Source organism: Ursus maritimus, unplaced genomic scaffold (genome assembly GCF_017311325.1).
Source record: "Ursus maritimus isolate PB19 unplaced genomic scaffold, ASM1731132v1 scaffold_12, whole genome shotgun sequence".
In the NCBI taxonomy this organism is placed as follows: domain Eukaryota; kingdom Metazoa; phylum Chordata; class Mammalia; order Carnivora; family Ursidae; genus Ursus; species Ursus maritimus.
The window spans coordinates 63,224,914-63,246,284 of record NW_024423564.1 but is presented as its reverse complement, the minus strand read 5'-3'; the positions used below and the strand labels follow the sequence as shown (position 1 = coordinate 63,246,284).

Below are 21,371 nucleotides of genomic sequence, written 5' to 3'. Positions count from 1 at the left end.
GAGGGTGTGTGTTGGGGAGGGGGGTGCGAGGAGTAGTGGCAGCTCCGGGCCGAGGGGGTTTCGGGGCTGTCACTGCCCCTGGCCTCGGGGGCATCGACCCCCTTAGGGCAGGGACTGAGGGTGATTGTTCCCCACTCCTAGAATTGGGGGATCCTTTACCTCCCCTCAAGAATGGTGTGGGGATGGTATTCTCTGTCCTTGAGTTCTGGGATCCGAGTACGTGATCATATCCCCTTGGCCAGTGACTGGTGGTTCGCTTGTGGAATTTGGGAATGACATTTTTCTGCCTTTATGCCTAAATCGTGGAGTCTGAGCTGTGAGGTTTGGGGATGATTTCCTCATCGCACCGCCAACTGGATTATGGGTTCTGGATAGGTGGTTGTCCCCCACCCCATTTATATTGTCATGTGTGATCATCATGCTCTCATCCCTCCCTCCTCTCCCTGTACCCTTGTGTGTTTATGTTAATTGGATCTGGTAGATGTTCATTTCTCCTACATGAGAAAAGATCTTCAAGTGGTGATTTTAATCCCAGCGACATCAAGAGTTACGTGTGTATATGCATATATATATATTATATGTATATATATAAATTTTAATCCCTCCTCCTTTTGCTCCACCCCATGACACACCTTTTAAACGCGCTGATTCAGTAAAACTTGAGTATCTTTAACTTTGGAAACCTTTAAACCTGACTTAAATACCTTCTGTACTCGTGGTTCTCCCTTTGTATCAAAGACTTGCTCCTAAACAGTTTCATTGCTTTTTATACTGCAGTCATCAGTCCCATATATGTTTACACAACTAATGAAGAGCTAAGACGTCTTGAACTCAAAACAGATATGTAGATGTTATAATCCATAATATGTATAAAAACCTTTCCTCTGCTTTTCAATTTTCAATGATACTGGTTAAAAACTTTTTTCCCAGAGGGGCTTAGATAGTTAAGTGGCTTAATTTTTTTCCTGAAGGGAGGTTAGTTTTCTAACAGGGCAGTCTCTTTGTTGTTTCATGTGGTGACATCATTATCTAGTGTTATTCTTTTCTCATTCCTTTGTAAACCAGAAAAACCTGATCACATATGCTGGTTTTCTGAATAAAACCCTCAGGGTCCTTTCATATACCAATAAAGTCCAGTCTTAATTGTGGCATATAGAAGCCTCCATGATTTATCTTTTACATTCTGTATCCCAGGCCCACAAAATAGACGAGTGTGTTCACATCTCTCTGTCTTTGCTCTAGTTGCTCCCTCTGCTAGGATCCCTTCCCCCAAGGTCGGCCAGGTGAACATCTAATCCTCTTTAAGGACTCGGCTCTCTCCCAAGTCTCTGTATTCTCCTCCCTCCCTCTGAATCCATCACTCAGTTGTTTGTGTACCATCCCCCCCCCACTTCCATAAGCAGCACATAACAACACTTGGGTGTTGATATCCTTGTTTTGTTAAATGTATGTTTCATCATTAAGGCATTCCCTCTTCCCCCAGTGTAAGCTGCTTGCAGGTATGGTCACCTGTTATGCTGTTATATCCCCAGCATCTGGCTCATTATAAATACTTGGTAAGTTGTGGGATAAGTGAAGACTATAAGCTCTTGAGAACAAGGACTGTTTTCTCAATGCTTCGTGAAATTACTGGCACTTAAGAAGCACTTAAATGTTGAATGAATTAATGAATTTGAATTCAATACCATGTGTTTTAAGTTTACACACCTGTTTCTTCCAGAAATTGTCACAGGGAAGTCTTTCATCTTTCTGAGTCTTTGCAGCAAGTAAATTGTTTATATTTCATGCTTCGTTTCCCTCAAATACTATAGGACAATATGCTTATTTCAGTATCATGAACAAATTTTTTTAGAGGTATGATTTTTATTTCAAAATCTCCTTCCATGCTCTATAATCCCTTTCCAGGCAAATTGAATGTCGTGACTTAACTGCCCTTTTTCTCTTATCCTTATGATAATACAGTATTATGGATAACTTCAGTGGGATTTCTGGAAATTGTATTTGCTTTTTCCAGGAGGACTAGATGATGATGAGAAGTTTTTTGGTATCATGAAGGAAAATTTTTTTGAAACATGTTATTTGTGACAGTGGGAGTTTTTGTGGTTGCCCTTTCCTGAAGTGAATGACCCAGATACTGATATGCAAATTTGGTATCAATTGAAAGAAAACTTTAAAAATGGGAGCATGAAAAGAAAAAGCTTTGTCCCCTCCCAAAGAAAATAAGATTTTTCGGAATGGTTAATTTAAATGATCTGAAAAACACCAGTCCAAGGGAAATGATTTATATTTTCAGTGGACAGAAGTGGCATTTTTTTTCTTCAAAAATAGTATATAGGGGCGCCTGGGTGGCTCAGTCGTTGGGCATCTGCCTTCGGCTCAGGGCGTGATCCCGACGTTCTGGGATCGAGCCCCATGTCAGGCTCTTCCACTGGGAGCCTGCTTCTTCCTCTCCCACTCCCCCTGCTTGTGTTCCCTCTCTCGCTGGCTGTCTCTATCTCTGTCAAGTGAATAAATAAAATCTTTAAAAAAACCCAAAAAAACAAAAATAGTATATAATTAAAAGAGCTACAGGAATAATAGTTTATTTCTTTAAAGAATAGCCTCCACTGCAATAGGATTTTTAAAAATTTCATAAAGGGAATAGCTGATTATAAAGGAACACACTTAGTATTTTTCTGTAGCAGGTAGTTAAAAGATGTCCTTTGTTTTTGTGTTGCATGGTGTACATATATGTCAAGAGCCCTATATAGTAAACTTCTAAGTTCCAGTTATTTCCTGGTAGCAGGATCTGACAGATTTGTTTTAATTTATACTTAAAAAGTAAACGCTGAGCCATTATGGTTAAAGTTTATAGTATATAAAGTATATAAAGTTTCTTTCCTGTGTTTCCTTAGTATCCTTCTAACTGGTCTCACTATTCACCCTTGCCTTCCCTATAGTCTGTTCTTAACCCAGCAGTCATTCTGGTAAAACAGATTGTGTCACTTGGCCCAACCTTTGTGGATCCTCTTTTCATTAACAGTAAAAGCCAAATTCCTTAGTGTCCCATAAACCCTGCATAATCTATATACCCCCACACATAACCTCTCGACGGGACTCTTACTACTCTTCCCCCTGCTGGTGTCCCTTTAGCCTCTCTGGCCTGCTTGTTCCTAGGTTACTCCAGGACCTTTGCCCTGGTTGTTTTTACGCCTGGAGTGCTCTTCCCCAGGTATTACCATGGCTGACTCCCTTACCTCCTTCAAGTCTGCTCAAATAATTGACACTTTCATAAACCCTTTCTGAACAACCTATTTAAAATTACAGCCTGCCCTAACACCCTTGAATTCTCCCTTACCCTGTTCTATTTTTTCCCCCATAGCATTTATCACTTTCTAACACACTGTCTTTACTTATTATGTTTATTGCTTGTTATCTGTCTTCTCCCAGTAGGGCTAAGCTCCTTGAGGAAAGGAGTTTTTTTAATTGTTGAACAGTACCTGGCACACATTAGACACTGTTATTGGTCGAATGAATGGATTTCTTTTAAATGAATTAATATATTTGAGGTCAGTGCAATTTAATGTAAGAACTATGCATCTTCCTAGTGCCTTCTTTCCTTTATTTATGGATCATTTTTAAGGAATCAATCCTAAAAATCAAATTTCAGTAATATTAAATATAGGAATTGGTTTAAAATAATTATAAAATAATTTAGGGTTTTTTTTTTTTTAACTCTGTATATAGTCTGTAACAAAATATTTTATGAGAAAGCACTTGAATCCTTGTCCTTAAAGAAATGGGAGGGAAGAGGTTAGAGCTTTTCTTGAATTATGAGGTAAAAACAAATCGGGCATACCCTCTACTCTGTCCTTTTTGAATGTTTAAAAAGAATACAAGGGAAGTCTGCCCATCAAGGGCAGTCTTAGAAGGGTTGCGAGAGGGAAGCGAAACCATGAAAGGCTGGAGGATGAAGGTCCGTAAGAGGAAAGGCCAGCTGGTAGCCCAGTGCTGAAAGAAATATGTGAACGGGTTGAAGTACCTGAGTGGGATACTGTCACTCTAAGACCCCCCCCTTTGTCATATGCTAATTCAAGAGTAGCACTTTGTTAAAAAGAGCTTAATATTCATTGAACAAATTACTGTATAGTATTTTTGAGTACTGTGTATATATTTATATAAATACAAAGATTGGTATCTCAATTTTGCAGTAGTTAAATAGTTTGAGATTTACTGATCTCTTCCTCCTGTCCTATACTTTGTGATTAATTCATTTGGGATTTTAAAATCAAAATAAGTTGTTAATACAGCATTGAGTGCAAGTGTAGTTCTGATTCTGAACTCAGGTGGATCTGAGTTCAAATCCCCGTTGTCACATGAAAAATATGAAGAGAGTTTATCAGATTATGTTGTTTTGAGGAACTTCTTTCATAAATAACAAAACATTTTGGATATTTCAAATTGTGACTGAATAAAGCTTTAAGATTCTTTAAAAAAAAACACCTCAATTTCCTATAGAGCTCATTAAAAGTAACCCTCCTCTTTAAATGTAGAATATAATAAAAATACTTATTTTTAACTATTTAAAGCTGTAATAATGTATTAATGCCTTGTTTTTCTGATAAAAATATGAAAAATTCAGGTATTTGAAGATTTTTTTATGTATTACATTTTCTCTACTTTTTTGGTGGAAATTACTTCTCTCTGTATTTCACATATCTTCATCTTATTAAATTATTTAACTTAAAGTTACCTTTGTGTGAAATTTTATCCCTCCCCTCTTAAAGTTATGTCTTTTCATTAAGGTGCAGATCGGGTCCAACCTCTCTAATAAAGCCTCCCCTGACCATTTTTGTTAGATTTTTGTTTGTAAATTTATCTGGAAATCATATATTTCATGATTAATTAGCTCTTAGTGTTTTAACAATGATTATTTTTCTGGATTACAGTTTCTTTAAAAATGAAAAGGATGTGGGTGGGGGCTCTTGGGTGGCTCAGTCACTTGAGCGTCAAACTCTGCTCAGGTCATGATCTCAGGATGGTGAGACCGAGCCCCACTACAGACTATGAGCTTGATGGGGAGTCTGCTTGAGATTCTCTCCCTTTGCCCCCCCCCCACTCTTGGGTGTGCATTCTTTCTCTCTCATAAATAAATAAATGAATCTAAAAAAATGAGAGTGATGTGTAAAGATTTTAAAAATCTGAGTGTAATGGCATCCTACACATGGTATATATCTAGTACCTAACTTAGAACTGTGCCTTCTCCCTCTTATGCTGTTATTACCATGATCGAGGTCCTCATTACCTCTCAGGGAAACCTTAATTGATGTCTCCTCTCTTTCCCCATTCATTTCATTCCTCAGTGCTAGATAAATCTCTCCAGATCAGATCCCTTGCCTCTTAATCCTTAATGATTCAGCATGACTTATTACTGAAGATCTCTGTATTAGCAGTCAGAGTCATGATTTGGCTCCTTATATACTTTTCCAGGTTTTTGTAGCCGTGTATACAACTTATACTTTAGTCAAATTGAACAGTTTGCTATATTCTATATATGCCTTCTGCTTTCCAGCCTCTGCCTTTGCTCTTCTGTTCCCATTGCTCAGAATTCTCTTCCTTAATTGTTCCCAGTGTAAGTTCAGAGTTTCAAGGTTCAGCTTATATGCCCTGAATCCATTTCTGATTTCCCCTAATTTGAATAACATTTTAATCTGAACTCCTTTAGCACTTTGTTTACCATTTTTAGGACACTTTACCCTTCCTGTTTGATTTTAATTATTTATAACAATGTCATATCTCCTCTGTTGGACTCCAACTCTGATGATTCAGCTTTGCATTGCTAGAACCGCTTTTCACATAGCAGACATTCAAATACTTGAATCAATGTGAAAATCAGTTCACTGCATTTTTCTGTAAGTGAAATTTTATGGTGGTTCTTCTATATAAATAGTCCCAGAATGCTGTGCTTTGGCCTTTATACCATAAAGAATTCTCCTTTTCTCTCCCACATTATTTTATCTATTCATTTTTGTTCTGTTACTTCTTATTTATAAAGTACGTGAGCTTTTTCTTTTGAGTTTTGTTTGTGTTCTATGTAGTTCAGCTTGCCTTGGTCTTTTTTTTTTTTTTTTAAAGATATTTGCTTGTTTGTCACCATCGTTGCAGGAGTTTTATTTATGCCTGAAACCCATTCTGGATGTCCTTTAATTAAGCTGATTCTTTGCCATTAAGAATGTATGTACTTTTAAGACTAGGACGGTCTGTGTGTCAGTGTTTAATTCTGGAGCTAATTATAGGGTAACTTGAGAAGATAGGGGTAATGAGTTACTTGGTGCATAAGATCTGAGAAGTTGACTTCTTTAAAATGTTTTAGTAAATCTCCGTATTTTATTGTAAAATTTCGATCTATTAATCTTAATACTTTAGGTAGAATGAAATTCTTTTTTTTAAAGATCTTAATCTTATTTGGCTTCTACATAGAAAAACTGTCAGAGAATGACCAGCATAGGTTCTCCCTGACATTTTTCTTCAACTTGTGCCACTTTTTCTCTTTTGTCTTCTGTCTTTACTGTGTCTTAGCCAAATTAAATTCTATAAATGAAGAGGGGAATGAAAGGATAATTGTAAATATAATTAAAATTAGGTGGTATATTTGTCATCTTGCCTGGAGTCATTTCTGAATATAATTATCTTCTGTGTATAACCTTCCTTCAAGCAAAGAGTTAGGGATACGTATTTCTGTTCTGTATTCAAATAGGTTATTAAATAGGCTGCAACAAATTTATAGAAGTTGATTCCTTACCAGTAACTTTTAATACTGAATATAGTAAATATTTATGATAGTAGTATGCTCAGAATTCAGGACTTTTGCAGTTGTGATATAAACGAAGTGGTGGAGATACTGAGGGCTCAAGTGGAAATGTGAGTGAAAGCTCTAAGGAAAAGCTGGCTAACAGACAGCCAGAGTGTGTGTTTTTTTCTTTTTTTTTTTTTTTTTAAGATTTTTATTTACTTATATGACAGAGAGAGAGACAGCCAGCGAGAGAGGGAACACAAGCATGGGGAGTGGGAGAGGAAGAAGCAGGCTCCCAGCAGAGGAGCCTGATGTGGGGCTCAATCCCAGAACACCGGGATCACTCCCTGAGCCGAAGGCAGACGCTTAACAACTGCGCCACCCAGGCGCCCCAGAGTGTGTGTTTTTAATGGCAAAAGAGATTGCTGCATGGAATTGAAAAGTTAAGTGATAAGGGAGAACTAAATATATTCTGCTCTTGGATAATCTGCCTGACCTTTTGATTTTGATATTCAGTTTGGCTTTATGATATATTGCTTTTTATAAGAGTTCCTTATTTTAACTGATCAAGAATACTTTTGATTTCAATTGAATATTAATGCACATATACCTATCTTTTTAATTAAATAGCCAACCTAGAGTGTGCTCCCAGAGGCCAGTTGAGTAATTATCTTGTTACTTAATCCGGAAAGCATACAGTAAATTAACTAAGGAATATAAAAGTGTGGGAATGAAGAAAGCAATCCTCCAGATATATTTCTTTATTGAAAATTTTCTGAATTCTTACGAAACCGAATGTCTTTAAGAAGAGTGAGACTTTTATAGCTGACACAACTAGTTAAAATTACATGTAATTTTGTATAACAGTTTAATTCTTATTTGTGGGGAAAAAAAGCAGTTTATCATAAACTGAGTAAGTAAGTCTTTAAGGATAGAAACCAGGACGCTCCATAACCAGTTTCTTCTATCAGTCAGAAAGTTTGTTAGGCACCAGGGGTAAAGGAAAATGAGCCCTTTTCCCCTAAGGAGCTACCATTTTAGGTAAGGGGATGAGATTAATGTATATACCTGAAGTGTTTATTAGTTTGGTATGAAACAGTATATAATTATTAAATTGCTGTAGATTTTTGAAGTTGAAATTAATTTGTGACAGGGCAGTGAATCACAGATTTACTTTTTAGCTTCTGAACACTTTAAGTGAAGTCTTACATGAACATCAGTAGGAATAAAAGCAATACAGCTGCCCTGATTAAACGATGAGTGGGGAAACTTAGAGCCAAGAGTAATCAGTAGGTGATGAACATGAATTTCGAGAAAGTTGTATAATCTTGTACATTATAGTATAATAATGTGTGTGTGTAAATAAACCTTACTGATTATGTACAATGAAGAGTATATCTTTAATAGTATAACTAACAGTATCTTAACTATATAGCCCTGTGAACTTTTACATATTGTAATCACCATCAAGATATGGTGTATTTCCAACCCCCAAAGTCTCCCTCATACGTCCTCCAACAGTCAATACCCCTTCCCCAAAGATAACCACTATTCTGACCTCTTATCACCACGTATTTGTTTTGCCTTGTTTTGAACTTAAATGGAATAGTTCATTCAACATTGTGAAATTCATTTATGTTGTCTTTATGTAGCAGTATTCTATATTTTTCATTGCTGTACAGTATTCAATTGTGTAAATATACATTTTTACATGTTTTTTTCCCCAATCCATTCTACTATTGATATACATTTGGGTTCTGTTAGCGTTTGGCCATATAAATCTGCTGTGACCATTCTTTTTATGTACATAATGTACATACTACTTATTTTGGGTACATTGTTTTTCCCACAACATTACAGAAATTTTTAAAAATAAAGAGAAATTGACAGAATTGTTTGAACACCCATACTCCTACAACTTAGATTCTATACACTTTGCCGTATTTGTTTCACACCTATCCATCTCTTATCACCCAATCTTACTTGCTGATGCATTTCAAAATAAATTGACAAATAGTTTTCCAAAGTGGTTCCATCAACTTATATTCCTATCCGCTATGTATGAGAATTCTGTTTGCTCTATATCTATACTAACACTTGGTATTACCAGTCTATTTTATTTTAGACATTTTGATAAGTGTGTGGAAGTCTTTCACTGTGGTTTTAACTTGCATTTCCCCCATGAGGAATGCATACCGATGTGCATACTAGTATGTGGTCTTTTGTGACTGGCTTCTTTCACTTAGCATGTTTTCAGGATTCATCTATGTTGTAGCATGTATTAGGACGTCATTCCTTTTTATTGTGAAGTATTCCATTGTATGAATCTACCACATTGTTCAGTTAATGAACATTTGGGTTTCTGCTTTTTGGTTGTTAGAACACTGCTATGAATATTTGTGTACAAGTTTTTATATGGCTGTGTTTTCATTTCTCTTTTTTATACACCTACCAGTGGAATTGCCATGTCATGTAATTCCATGTTTAAACTTTTGAGGAACTACCAAACCATTTCCAAAGCACTTCAATTAACCATTTTATACTCTCAGCAGTGCATAAGAGTTGTAATATCTGCACATTGTTGCCAAAACTTATTGTCTGTCTTTATTATAGCCATCCTAGTGGCTATAAAGTGGTATCTCATTGTGGCTTTGATTGCATTTCCCTAATGGCGAATAATATTGAGCATCTTTTCATGTGCTTGTTGGCCATTTGTATATCTTCTTTGGAGAGGTGTTCAAATCCTTTACCTATTTTTAATTGGGTTGTCTTTATTGAGTTGCAAGAGTTCTTTATGTATTCTAGTCCCTTGTAAGATATGACTTGCAAACGTTTTCTCCCCTTTTGTGGGTTGTTTTTTCACTTTTTCAGTGGTGTTATTTGAAGCACAAAAGTTATTTTATGAAATCCAGTTTATTTTTTCTTTTGTCATTTGAGTTTTTGATGTTGTGTCTAAAAGTTTTGCCTGACCCACAGTCACAAATATTTACTCATGTTTTATTTCTGGTTCTCACATTTTAGGTATAGATCCATTTTGAGTTAATTTTTATGTAAGGAAGGCCCAGATTTATTCTTTGGCAAGTGGCTATTCTATTGTTATAGCACCATTTGTTGAAAAGAGTATTCTTCCCCCATTGTCTTGGCATTCCTGCGCAAAATCAGTCATCCATAAATGCAAGGGTTTATTTCTGGACTCTTCAGTTATGTTCCATTGATTATTATGTCTATCCTTAATGCTAGTACTACACTAATTCTGTAATAAGGTTTGAAATCAGAAATGGGAATTTTCCAGCTTTGTTCTTACTCAACATTGGTGTGGTTATTTTTAGTCCCTTTTAATTCCATATGACTTTTAGGATCAGCTGTCAATTTCTGTAAATAAGCCAGTTGGGATTTTGATGTGAACACTTGAACTTTTTTTTGTTGTTTTAAATGAACCTACATTGAAACATCATTATTGTCCATAGTTTATATTAGGGTTCACTCTCTGTGTACACTGAGTTTGAATAAAGGTATAATGAGATAGATGTACCCTTACAGCATCATTCAGAGTAGTTTCCCTGGCCTAAAAATCCTCTGTGCTTTACCTATTGCTCCTTCCCTCCTCCTAACCCCTGGCAGCTACTGATCCGTTTACTGTCACCGTAGCTTTGCCTTTTCCAGTATGTCATATAGTTGGACTCCTACAGCACGCAGCCTTTACAGATTGTCTTCTTTCATTTAGTAATATGCAGTTAAGGTTCCTCCATGTCTACCCGTGGTGTGATAGCTCATTTCTTTTTGGCACTGAATAGTATTCTCTTGTCTTGATATACCACAATTTATCCTTTTGAAAATCTACTAAAAGACATCTTGGTTGCTTCCAAATTTGGGCACTTAGGAATAAAGCTGCCCTGAACATCCACGTGTAGGTTTTTGGGTAGACATAAGTTTTCACCTCCTTCAGGTAAATACCGTGGAACACAATTGCTGGATTGAATGTCATAAGAGTTTGTTTAGTTTTTTAGGAAACTGCCAAATTGTCTTAATAGTGGCTCTGCCACATTATATTCCCACCAGCGATGAGTAAGACTTCCTGTTGCTCCACATTTAATATTGTCAGTGTTTTGGATTTTCCCATTCTAATAGGCGTATAGTAGTATGTTTCATTTGTTTTAGTTTGCAGTTCACAGTGCTTCTCAGTGTCATCCCCCTCAACCTGAGGTGGGACAGGATGGCAAGAGCGAGATGAGGTTGCATATTTCCCTTCATGTGGTAGGCAAGAGCCAGTTGGATATGAGTATTTCCATTTGTTCAGATAGGTTAGGCTCTGATAAAACCTGCATGTTTCCTCTAGCAAAAGTTTCTCCTGAGTGCAGGCCTCCTTTTCCTTCCCCCTGTTAGAAACGTGAGGGGATTTTTCTCTTGATATTTACTGTGAGGACCTGGTAGAGCTCTCGAAGATAGAAGTGGGGGCACCCCTAGAGTTCTTAACTCAGACTTGTCCACACTGAACCTCCAGCAGTCCGTCAGTTACAGTTCAGGTTTTCCTACCCCAGCAGTGGTTTTGCTCATGGGTTTCTGCTCTGTAAGTTTTGGTTTTCGGTATCCACTTGTCCATTTCTCCCAATTTTGGGGTCAGCAGTTTGCCCTGTGACCTCACTTCTGTGACAGATGAAAGAAGATTTGTTCATTTTTCAGTTTGTTCAACTTTTTTCTTGTTAGAGTGGATTGGCAGTTTGTAAGCTTCTTACATGCCAGACCAGAAACTAGAAATTCTTAATTTTCATAATAATTATATGAAAGTGAATATTCCCATCATCTAGATGAAGAAACAGCCTTAGTGGCAGAGCCAGGGAGCTGTGAGATTTGAATTTTAGACAGTAGAGGTAATTGTACAACATGGCAAAGGAATACTGGAAGAATGAAAATGCGGTAACACCAGATTTGGCTCAAAGGCAGTCATGGGAACATGGAGTCCATTTCTAGTAGAGTTAATCTGTTGGGAGAATGGGATGCTGGAATGAAGTGGCTTTAACAGTGATAACTTAAGTGATCAGACTCCTTTATAATGAAGTGAGTCTTGTAAAAATATTCCGTAAATCATATAAAGGTAGGTTTCATACAGCACAACAGTGTTCTGCTAAATGGGCAAAAATACCCCTGTGCTTAACATCTATATTGTCATTTGAGGATAAGCAGCCCTGCCAACTCAGTGCAAGATTGAAGGTAGCAAAGTGTTTTGGTGTTTACATGTCTTTTCTGTCAATTGGTGATTCCTCTTCCTGTCTACCCTTCCTCAATCAAATCAGTATAAGAAATGGCATATTCATCATCATTTGGTATTAAGGCACTAGCTCCTGTCTATTAAGGCTAATTGCAGTGTAGTGTGGATGTGTTTTGTTTAGTGTTATCTCCACTAGTCACTAGTATCCTGGTTTTTATTGTGGTATTTTTTAAATTTGGGAGTAATAGAAGTAGATTTGGAGCAAAGTGGGCTCTGAAGCTGTAGGAACTAAGTAGTCCATTCAGGATAATGGAGGAGCAAGGAGGTGCAGAAAACAGGTCTCTAAAAAAGTAAAAAAGGAGATGGGGTAGTAAAATCACACGGGGGAGTGTAATGGATCCAATTGTAGAAGATATAATTGCAATTGTATTTAAGTGATATTTATCAGTTTAAACAGGGATTTCTTTTGGATAAGTTTAGGGTAGAAAACCTTCTAAAATACATTATACATTTTTAGCATTTTCATCAACATTTTTTTGTTCCACTATACTTACCAAAGATAGTAACGGTGTCTTACTGAGACTAACTCTCAACGGGGTCTTTTTTCAAACTTTACAACCCTCCCTTTTCATTGTCACTTCTTCCCCATAAATCACTGAAATATTGACGTGAAAATATTGACTTCTGAGCAGACTTTCATCTCATTTTATTGATTCAAAATTATTAGAAAGATTAGTTTATTATATTCTGGAATTCTGTATAATAGAGGGGTGTCTCCAGAGTCTTGAATTACGTAGGACTATTTGTTATTGAGTGAAACCTATTCTAATTTTAATTCTTGCACCTGCTTTTTATCATTTTCCCTCATTTTCTTTTCCCACTGTCAGATGGTTCATCTGCTGTTAATGCGTCTGCCCTTGCTGTGCCTCTCATTCTGCATGTTGGAAAACCAGATGATCAAGCTTGTCATAATATTTCCTAAAACCTCCCAATAGAAAGATCTCAAATGCAGTACCTAAGCAGCATTTTTATTTGTGAATAAAGTATTTTGGGATTTGGATACGTGGCACCTTTTTAAAAAATTTATTTTTAAAATTTCCTTGGCTCAAGTTTGCTTAAGTAAATCAATTTTAGCATGAATTCCATGCATGTGAGTAGAAAAAAGGAAGAAACCTTAAATATTGAGGTAAGCTTATCAGTGTTTCATTTTTCACATATGCCTCTCCCTTCTCCCCTACTGTTGCCTTTATCTGGAATTTTCTTTCCCTAGATTGTATTCTCAAAATGCTTTTTATTTATCCCTTAAAACATGTTTTAATTAGCTATGACTTTTTATAAGCTCTAAATTCTTAAGCTTAGTGTAATCTTTAAACTGATGAATACTTACCCTTCGATCTACAGATCCCTATAAGGTCATGGATAGAACTGCATTTTAAGATAACTGATTTCCTTGGTGGTCTTATGTATTTATTCAAAAACACTGTCTGAGATGTGGTCCATAACTTTCACCAGATTGGCAAAGGTTTCTGTGCCACAAAGACGGTTAGGAATCCCTGAGGGGCAGTCTCTAGTTGCAGGTCATGAGCTCATATCACTGCCGCCAGAAACCACAAAGCCTTTGGGGTTTGAGCCACAGAGTACTGATAGGTGTGTGGTACAGGAATTCGGTTAAATTTTGTTGCAACACTATTAGGTAAATTGTCAGACCTCACATATGAAATGAGGCCATTGTAAAATGGCTGAAATTCTGAAATCTATTGAAAATTGAAGTATAATTTCTTAAGTCATAGATGAAAAACGTTTATATCACAAGGAACATGGCAGCATCATAATTTCAAAAAATAGCCAAGAATATGGGCTTTCCAACATTTCTTGGCACCTCAATAAAAAGTACATTTCACACCATGCCTCTTTATAAAAACAGAAACAAGTTCATAAGACAGTATTAACCCTTGCATATATTCTGTATATTTTATTCATTTTCTGAAGAGTCCTTTGATCTCTAAAACTGATTTTACAACTCACAGTATGTGTTTAGAAAACATTCTAAGATGTAAAGCCAAAAAGATAAGATTCTGAAATACATTAAAATATTTTGTATGTCCAGCATCTCAAACAAGATCTTTTAGGAATTCAAATTTGGTCTGTCCATAAAGCAGCATTTTAGAGAGGTGGGTACACGCTTGCACTCTGGATGTAGTCTGAGCTGCTTGGTGCCAGGTCCTTTACATTTATTATCTTTATTAAGGATTTTGGACTTTATCCTAGAGCAGTGGAAAGCTAGCCACTAAAGGGTTTTAAATGGGGTTATGGGTGAGATGATTATGTAAATTAGATTTGCATTTGAAAGATCTCTGAGAAAAACAGGAAGGGTTAGTAGACAAGGGAAGACTAGGAAGCCCCTGTGTGTGCTGATATTATTGGGTAGGGTGTTGTCAATAGAGATGAAGAGTTACAAATGAATAGTGTTGTTATTTAAGAAACAAAAGCAATTTAGTAATGGATTATATGAAAAGAATGTATCCAGGATATCAGGGTATAGAAAGAGCAAGAACAGGATGTATTGGGAGAAGACTTGTTGTGAAGGGGTATAGGAATAGGGCAATAATGGAATGTGGAATTGAAGGTGGATGAGTTTGTTTTAATGAGAAATTGATCATATTTGTAAGCTGATGGGAAGGATCTAGTGAAAAGAAAGGTTGAATAGGGAAAGCATCAAAAACCTACACTAAGTTTTCTGAGACGGTGGAAGCAGATAGAATCCACATAAAGATAGAAGAATTGGCCTACATAAAAGAAAACAATTATGTTTTTATTATTAAAATTATGTTTTAATAATTATTAAGTGATCCATTCATGTAGTCATTCTGATAGAGTACAGGTGAAATATCTTATTTCTGTTTTGTAACAACTCAGTTCTGTATCACATAGGCAACTAATGTTTGTTTTTGTGGATTTAAGAGATTTTATACACGTGCAAGCAGATACAGAAAGGGGTCCTTCCTGACCCCTTTACTAAACAAAAAGCCCACTACACACAATTCTTCACCTTGCTTTTTTCCATCTCTGTCAGCATATGAAAAGCTTTATTCTTCCCTAGGGCTGAATTGTATTGATTGTATGTAATGTTTTACTGTATTTAACCAGTTCCCTATTTGGTGGACATTTAGGTGGTGGTTGTACTTTTGATAGCACCTCTATTTTAACAAGATGGGAAGACTAACTGGAGATAGGTACACACGTCGTCAGGGGTGTAAATTTGACTCTAGGACATCTCAGGGGCCTGAATTGATTTGAGTGCAGAATGAGGTTGTCTGTTTTGGGGCCAGCAAATAGAAATAGAATATTTAGGGTTAAAGAGGTGATGTGTGGAGATTTGTATTTGGTCAAACGAGCAAATGAATTCAGAGAAATCTGATCCGGTCATGGAGGTGAGGAGTCACTGGACTAGAGTTGGAGACAACAGCCAGGAAAATTTCTGAAACTACATGTTTTGTCAGTTGAAAGTCACTTTCAGAAGTTACCTTTTGATAAAGTATTAGGACTCCTTTTGGTAGCTTCAAATCAGAACTCTCCATTCAACGTTAAATGGATCTAGCCCATCTAGAGGGCAAGAACTGTTTTTTGTGTTTAGGAACTATAAGACATTACTGCCTAATTTGCAAAACATTTCAGTTTTCTACTGGTTTTCAGTTCTAGACTTGTAATTTTAATCTGAAATAGAAACATTGATTAAGCCTATGTTATTATTTATTTGAGGAGTGACTGAAGACACCTTTAAAGCAGTTATAATTTTTTCAACAACTTCAGGGTATCTGTGATGTCACTCACACTGGATATAAAGGGTAAGATAAAAACATAAGACAGTACAAAGTCATAGGTATGGTGCTAGAGGAGGGTTGAAGTAGAAGGAACTTGGTTAGTTGTTTGAGAGGGCTTCCTGGGTGTTCTTAAAAATCAAGACTTCCCTTACCCCATTATTTGAATTTTTTTCCCTCATATTCCTTCAAATGGTTTGTCTCTTTCTGTGGCAACCATCTTAAGCTGTGTGTTTCTTAACCCTTTCTTTGTTTAATAATTCTTGAGAAACTATAAGCCACAAATCTCTTTGTAGAAAGATGCACAGAATTTTGCATGCAGTTTCAAGGAATGTATTTACTCCCATGAATGCTGGACCTCAGATGAACAACCTCTGGTCTGTTAGGTCAGATGTCTGTTCTACCTTCTTTCATTGCCTTCTTCAATATATCTTGTCTACCACTGTCAAAATATAGCCTTTAGGTTATACCTCTTGCTTGATTCCTCAGTGCCTGCAATTTAATATAAAGGCCAAATATTTAAGAACATTTGATGTCCTCTACTTTTGGAGATTTGAATGGATGCGAGAAGGTTACACAGCTCTTTTGTAACACCAGACTGAACCAAATTTTCCTGACTTATGGTACACAGCACATTCTGTCATTGGATTTCATTACATAATTCTAAACCAAGAGTGGTTTGTGAACTTGAAAAATATCTTTGAAGTTTGTTAACAATCCTTTTTCTTTTGTAGTTATATACTTTAAGTGTAAAAAACAAAGTTAATTTCCACTGATTGCTATACCTTTGCATCCCAAGATGCATTGTTGAAACCAAATATTGTTTAGGTAATCTTCATACCCTATGTACAAGGAACTAGCAAATATATATATTTGACTGATTCACTATTTATATCTTAATAAAATGGAGTTAATACATGGCTACAATGCAGATGAACCTTGAACACATTATGCTAAGTTAAAGAAGCCAGACACAAAAAGGTCACGTATTCTGTGATTCCATTTATATGAAATACACAGAATAGGCAAGTCCATAGAAGCAGATGGTGGCCAGAGGCTGGGGAGAAGGGGGAATGGGTGCTACTACCTATGTGTACAGTTTTATTTGGAGTGATTACGGTATTTTTGAAGTAGATAGAGGTAGTGGATGCACAACAGTGTTAATGTACTAAAGGTCACAGAATTGTTCTCTTTCAGTTGGTTAATTTTATGGTGTGTGAATGGACCTCCATTTTAAAAAATGAAATTAGACTCCACTGTGTAGAAGGCATATTTTTAGCAGAATTAAATATACATCGTGAGCTGTGTCTATTTTGCTTTCATTTTCTTTTCAGTGTAAAAATAGGATTTTTTTAAAGTTTTTAAAAATTTATTTAAATAAACCCTACACCCAACGTGGGGCTTGAACTTATGTCCCCAAGATCAAGAGTTGCATGTTCCCCTGACTGAACCAGCCAGGCACCCCTGTATTTTTTTTTTATTTTTAAAAATTTGTTATTTATTTAAATTTAAATTCAGTTAATTAACATATAATGTATTGTTGGTTTCAGAGGTAGAGGTCAGTGATTCATCAGTTTTTTTTTTTTTTTTTTTTAAGGATTTTTTATTTATTTATTCGACAGAGAGAGAGACAGCCAGTGAGAGAGGGAACACAAGCAGGGGAAGTGGGAGAGGAAGAAGCAGGCTCAGTTTGTTCCCTATGAATGAGTCTCTTATAGTTTGTCTCCCTCTCTGGTTTTGTCTTGTTTTATTTTTTTCTCTCTTCCCCTATGATCCTCTGTTTTCTTAAATTCCACGTGTCAGTGAGATCATATGATAACTGTCTTTGACTTATTTCACTTACTTAGCATAATACCCTCTAGTTCCATCCATGTCATCGCAAAGGGCAAGATTTCATTTTGTTTGATGGCTGAGTAGTATTCCATTGTATATACATACCACGTCTTTTTTTTTTTTTTTTCAAGATTTTATTTACTTGAGAAAGAAAGAGATCAATCTAAAGATTAAACCTGATTTTCCACTTCCAGACTTTTAGGTGCTGACACTTGGTATTTCATAGAATCTCAACATTGAGATCCAGGGCATTCTCTGTATCTGTGTCTAAAGAGGATCATTATAAGACAGCTATAATTTTTCTTGTTTCCTGTGTTAGGATATATTACATGAAACACATGAACAATTAGAAGGCAAGTGTTAGGGATATGGTATTGAATAATGCATTAGAAAGCAGGAACCACCTATGTAGAAGCTACAGCAACTGATACGACTAGAGGATGTAGAAAATCTGTTTGGTCAGACTAATTTTAGACATCTTAAGACACCCTGGTCTTGTAAGTTTCTTACTCCCTTCACCTGCATCCCAAAATATTTCACTAGGCTTCTAGGAAAAATCTCACATTAAAATGTAGGCCTTTTCAACTTTAAACAAATGGTGCTGGGACACCTGCATGTCCACATACAATGTAGTTGGACCACTTTCTCACACGGTATACAAATATTAACTCAGTTGTTCTGGACCTAGACATAAGAGCTAAATCTCACAACTTTTAGAAAATATAGAAGTAAGTCTTCATGACCTTGGTTTAAGTAAAGCCTTCTTAGATGTGGTACCAAGAAGCACCAGTGACCCAAACAGACATAAGATGAACATCATCAGAATTTAAAACTTGTGCTTCAGGAAAATGAAAAGACAACCCACAGAATGCAAGAAAATATTTGCAAATCGTTTATTTGCTAAGGGACTGATGTCCAGGGTCTGTAAAGAACTCATACAACTCAAAGACAAAACCCAATTTCAAAAAGGGTAAGGAATCTGAATAGGCATTTCTCCTAAGAAGAAATACAAATGGAAAATCAGCACATGAAAAGATGCTTAATATCATTCCCTGTCAGGAAGTACAAATCAAACCCCTAGGGTGGCTATAATAATAATCAATAAAATGAAAACAAGAGGCGCCTGGGTGGTGCAGTCGTTAAGTGTCTGCCTTTGACTCAGGGCGTGATCCCAGCGTTCTGGGATCAAGCCCCACGTCAGGCTCCTCCGGTAGGAGCCTGCTTCTTCCTCTCCCACTGCCCCTGCTTGTGTTCCCTCTCTCGCTGGCTGTCTCTGTCAAATAAAATCTTTAAAAAAAAAAAAAAGGAAAACAAGATTTGGTAATGATGTAGAGAAATTGGAACTCAGACACTGCTGGTGGTTGAATTCCAGTATAAGTATAAGTACTTTGGAAAAGAATTTGGCAGTTCCTCAAAAGGTTGAAGATTGTTGTCATGTGACCCATCAATACTCCTAGGTGTATACCCAAGAAACATGAAAGTCTATCCACACAGAAAGTTGCACACAAATGCTCATAGCAGTATATTCATAATAGCTAAAAAGTGGAAACAATCCAGATGCCAGTAAATGGTTAAACACATACAACTGGTGGTATGTACATGGAATGAAATATTACTCAGCAATAAAAAGGAATTAAGTTCTGATACATGGTACAACTTGGGTAAATTTTGAAAACATGCTAAGTTTTAGGCCTCCAAAGACCACATTAGTATGATTTCATTTATATGAAATGCCTAGAGTAGGCAAAATAGAGACAGAAGACAGGTTAGTGGTTGCCTAGGGCTGGGGAATTTGGGGAAAAATGGTGAATGACAGCTGATACAGGGTCTCATTTGGGGATGATGAAAATGTTCTGAAATTGTGATGATGGTCACATAACTCTGTGAACATACTAAAGCCATTGAATTTTATACTTTAAATGAGTTCTGTTGTGTGATTTATAGTTCAGTAAGTGTTATATTAAATGTAGGCCTTTTACCTTATAGTGGTACTGTATTTCTGCAATGCTAGGATGTACTTTTAAAAACTTTTGGATGCTTTTTTGGGGCGCCCGGCTGGCTTAATTGGAGGAGGGTGTGGCTCTTGATTTTGGAATTGTAGTTTAGGCCCCACAATGGGTGTAGAGATTACTTAAACTTAAAAAATAAATAAAACTTCTCAATGCTTTTTGAAATCAGAGTGTGTATTTTAATCGATGTGTACATTTAATGGACTGGTCCTTCCATATAGCCTCAAAAACTTCGAGTCCATGAAATACACCTTTTAAAGAATTTTGCAACATTCTTACAACTGAAGTTTAGCAATCTTTGGAGGAAATTAATTTTTATTGGTGATGTTAGCCCTGGTCCTTCAAGAAATAACCTTTAAAAAAAAGAAGGGTGAGGGTATCTGTTAGAGAACTTAGTGTAGTAAATGCAATACCAGACTTCCTGAGTTCCAAAGCCAACTTTGGTTGCTACAGACTTATTCTTTTTGGAATTAATACCATTTTTTTAAGCTCTCATTTTTTAACTCCTTAATAAAGGCTATGCATATTCTGCCTCTGTTGGTTTTGCAAAGAATTCTTGGGCATATTACTCTTAGCTTTCAAATAGAAGTCTTACAATTGTATCTTCCATTTAGAAAGGACAGCTATTGAAATGTGTATTATTCATTGAACTGATAATATTCAAAGATAGTATGCTTATATGAGAAATTCTATTATTTTTTGGTTGTAGCAAAGCAGTGGTTCCAACAATAACTCATGCACTAAGTCAGAGAAATAGCTCTTGGCCCACAACTACACTGGAGATCTGCCCCGCTTGTAAAAATTATTTGTCAATAACTGGGTGCCATTTCCCCTCTGGAAACCAGTTTGCTTGATGAGAAGAAAAAGGTACCCCTAATTTAGGAAAGCAAATGGTGGTGGTGCTTACAAAACTCTTATTTTAGACAGAATTAACTTGGAGGAAAGATGCTGTATTTTAATGATACACATGATTAGAAGCAGAAAGCTGTTAAGGAATCAAGGCAACCACTCTCCCATTTCTTTTACCCAGGGGTTTCAGAGTTTTTTTTATGTGTGGGCTCTACTAATGTCTGTTTCACTCAGCATTTTAATACCATATGTCTTCTCATAACCCCAGTTTTTACATACCTCTTATTTGCTGCTTGATGACCTTTCAGGTCAGTTCATTTGAGTTTTCCAATTCTAAGAAAAGAATCTGATTGGTTCACCTTCTTTTCACCAGTCAGGAGGTGTAAGTTGTCAAATGTTGGCTAGCCTATGAGGCCTTTGGAATGTATGCCTGTCCCAGAAGTTGCCCGGTTATGGGCAATTGAAAGACAGTATGGAGCTGTGGGTGAGGTAGCTATCTTCACTTGTTTACTGTCTCTGGATTTCCCTACTATAAGGGATTTAGGTTTCAGAAGGACGGACAGAGACCTTACCTGGTTACTGTATCTCCTTTACGTGAAATAGCATCTGAAATGTAGTTGGGTGTTCAAGAAATACTTTAATTGATGCCCGGGCTCAAAATGTGACCTCGATTTCAGTTATCTTGAGCTTTAGATGAATGAATAAGCTTATCTAATGACTTGCTAATGCAGAGTGCCTGTGGTGATAATGCCTACCAACCCTCCCCCAATTAGGGTATTATAAGTTCTCCGTGAATATTTATGTAGTGGAAAGAAGTCAAACTTTTCATTAAAAAAAAAAAAAAAGCAAACATGGGGCGCCTGGGTGGCTCAGCTGGTTGAGTG

The 21,371-nt window shown here is 36.5% G+C and overlaps 1 protein-coding gene and 1 long non-coding RNA gene across 2 annotated transcripts in view; both read left to right on the top strand.

The window, feature by feature from the left end:
- Window positions 1-21,371, top strand: part of RNF11 (ring finger protein 11) — a 35,538-nt gene that overhangs the window by 553 nt on the left and 13,614 nt on the right. The gene's annotated exons all lie outside the window — the stretch shown is intronic.
- On the top strand, window positions 4-13,038 carry LOC121102095. Its single transcript, XR_005834166.1, has 2 exons — window positions 4-1,556; window positions 12,866-13,038. It is a non-coding gene; the product is annotated as an uncharacterized LOC121102095 (long non-coding RNA).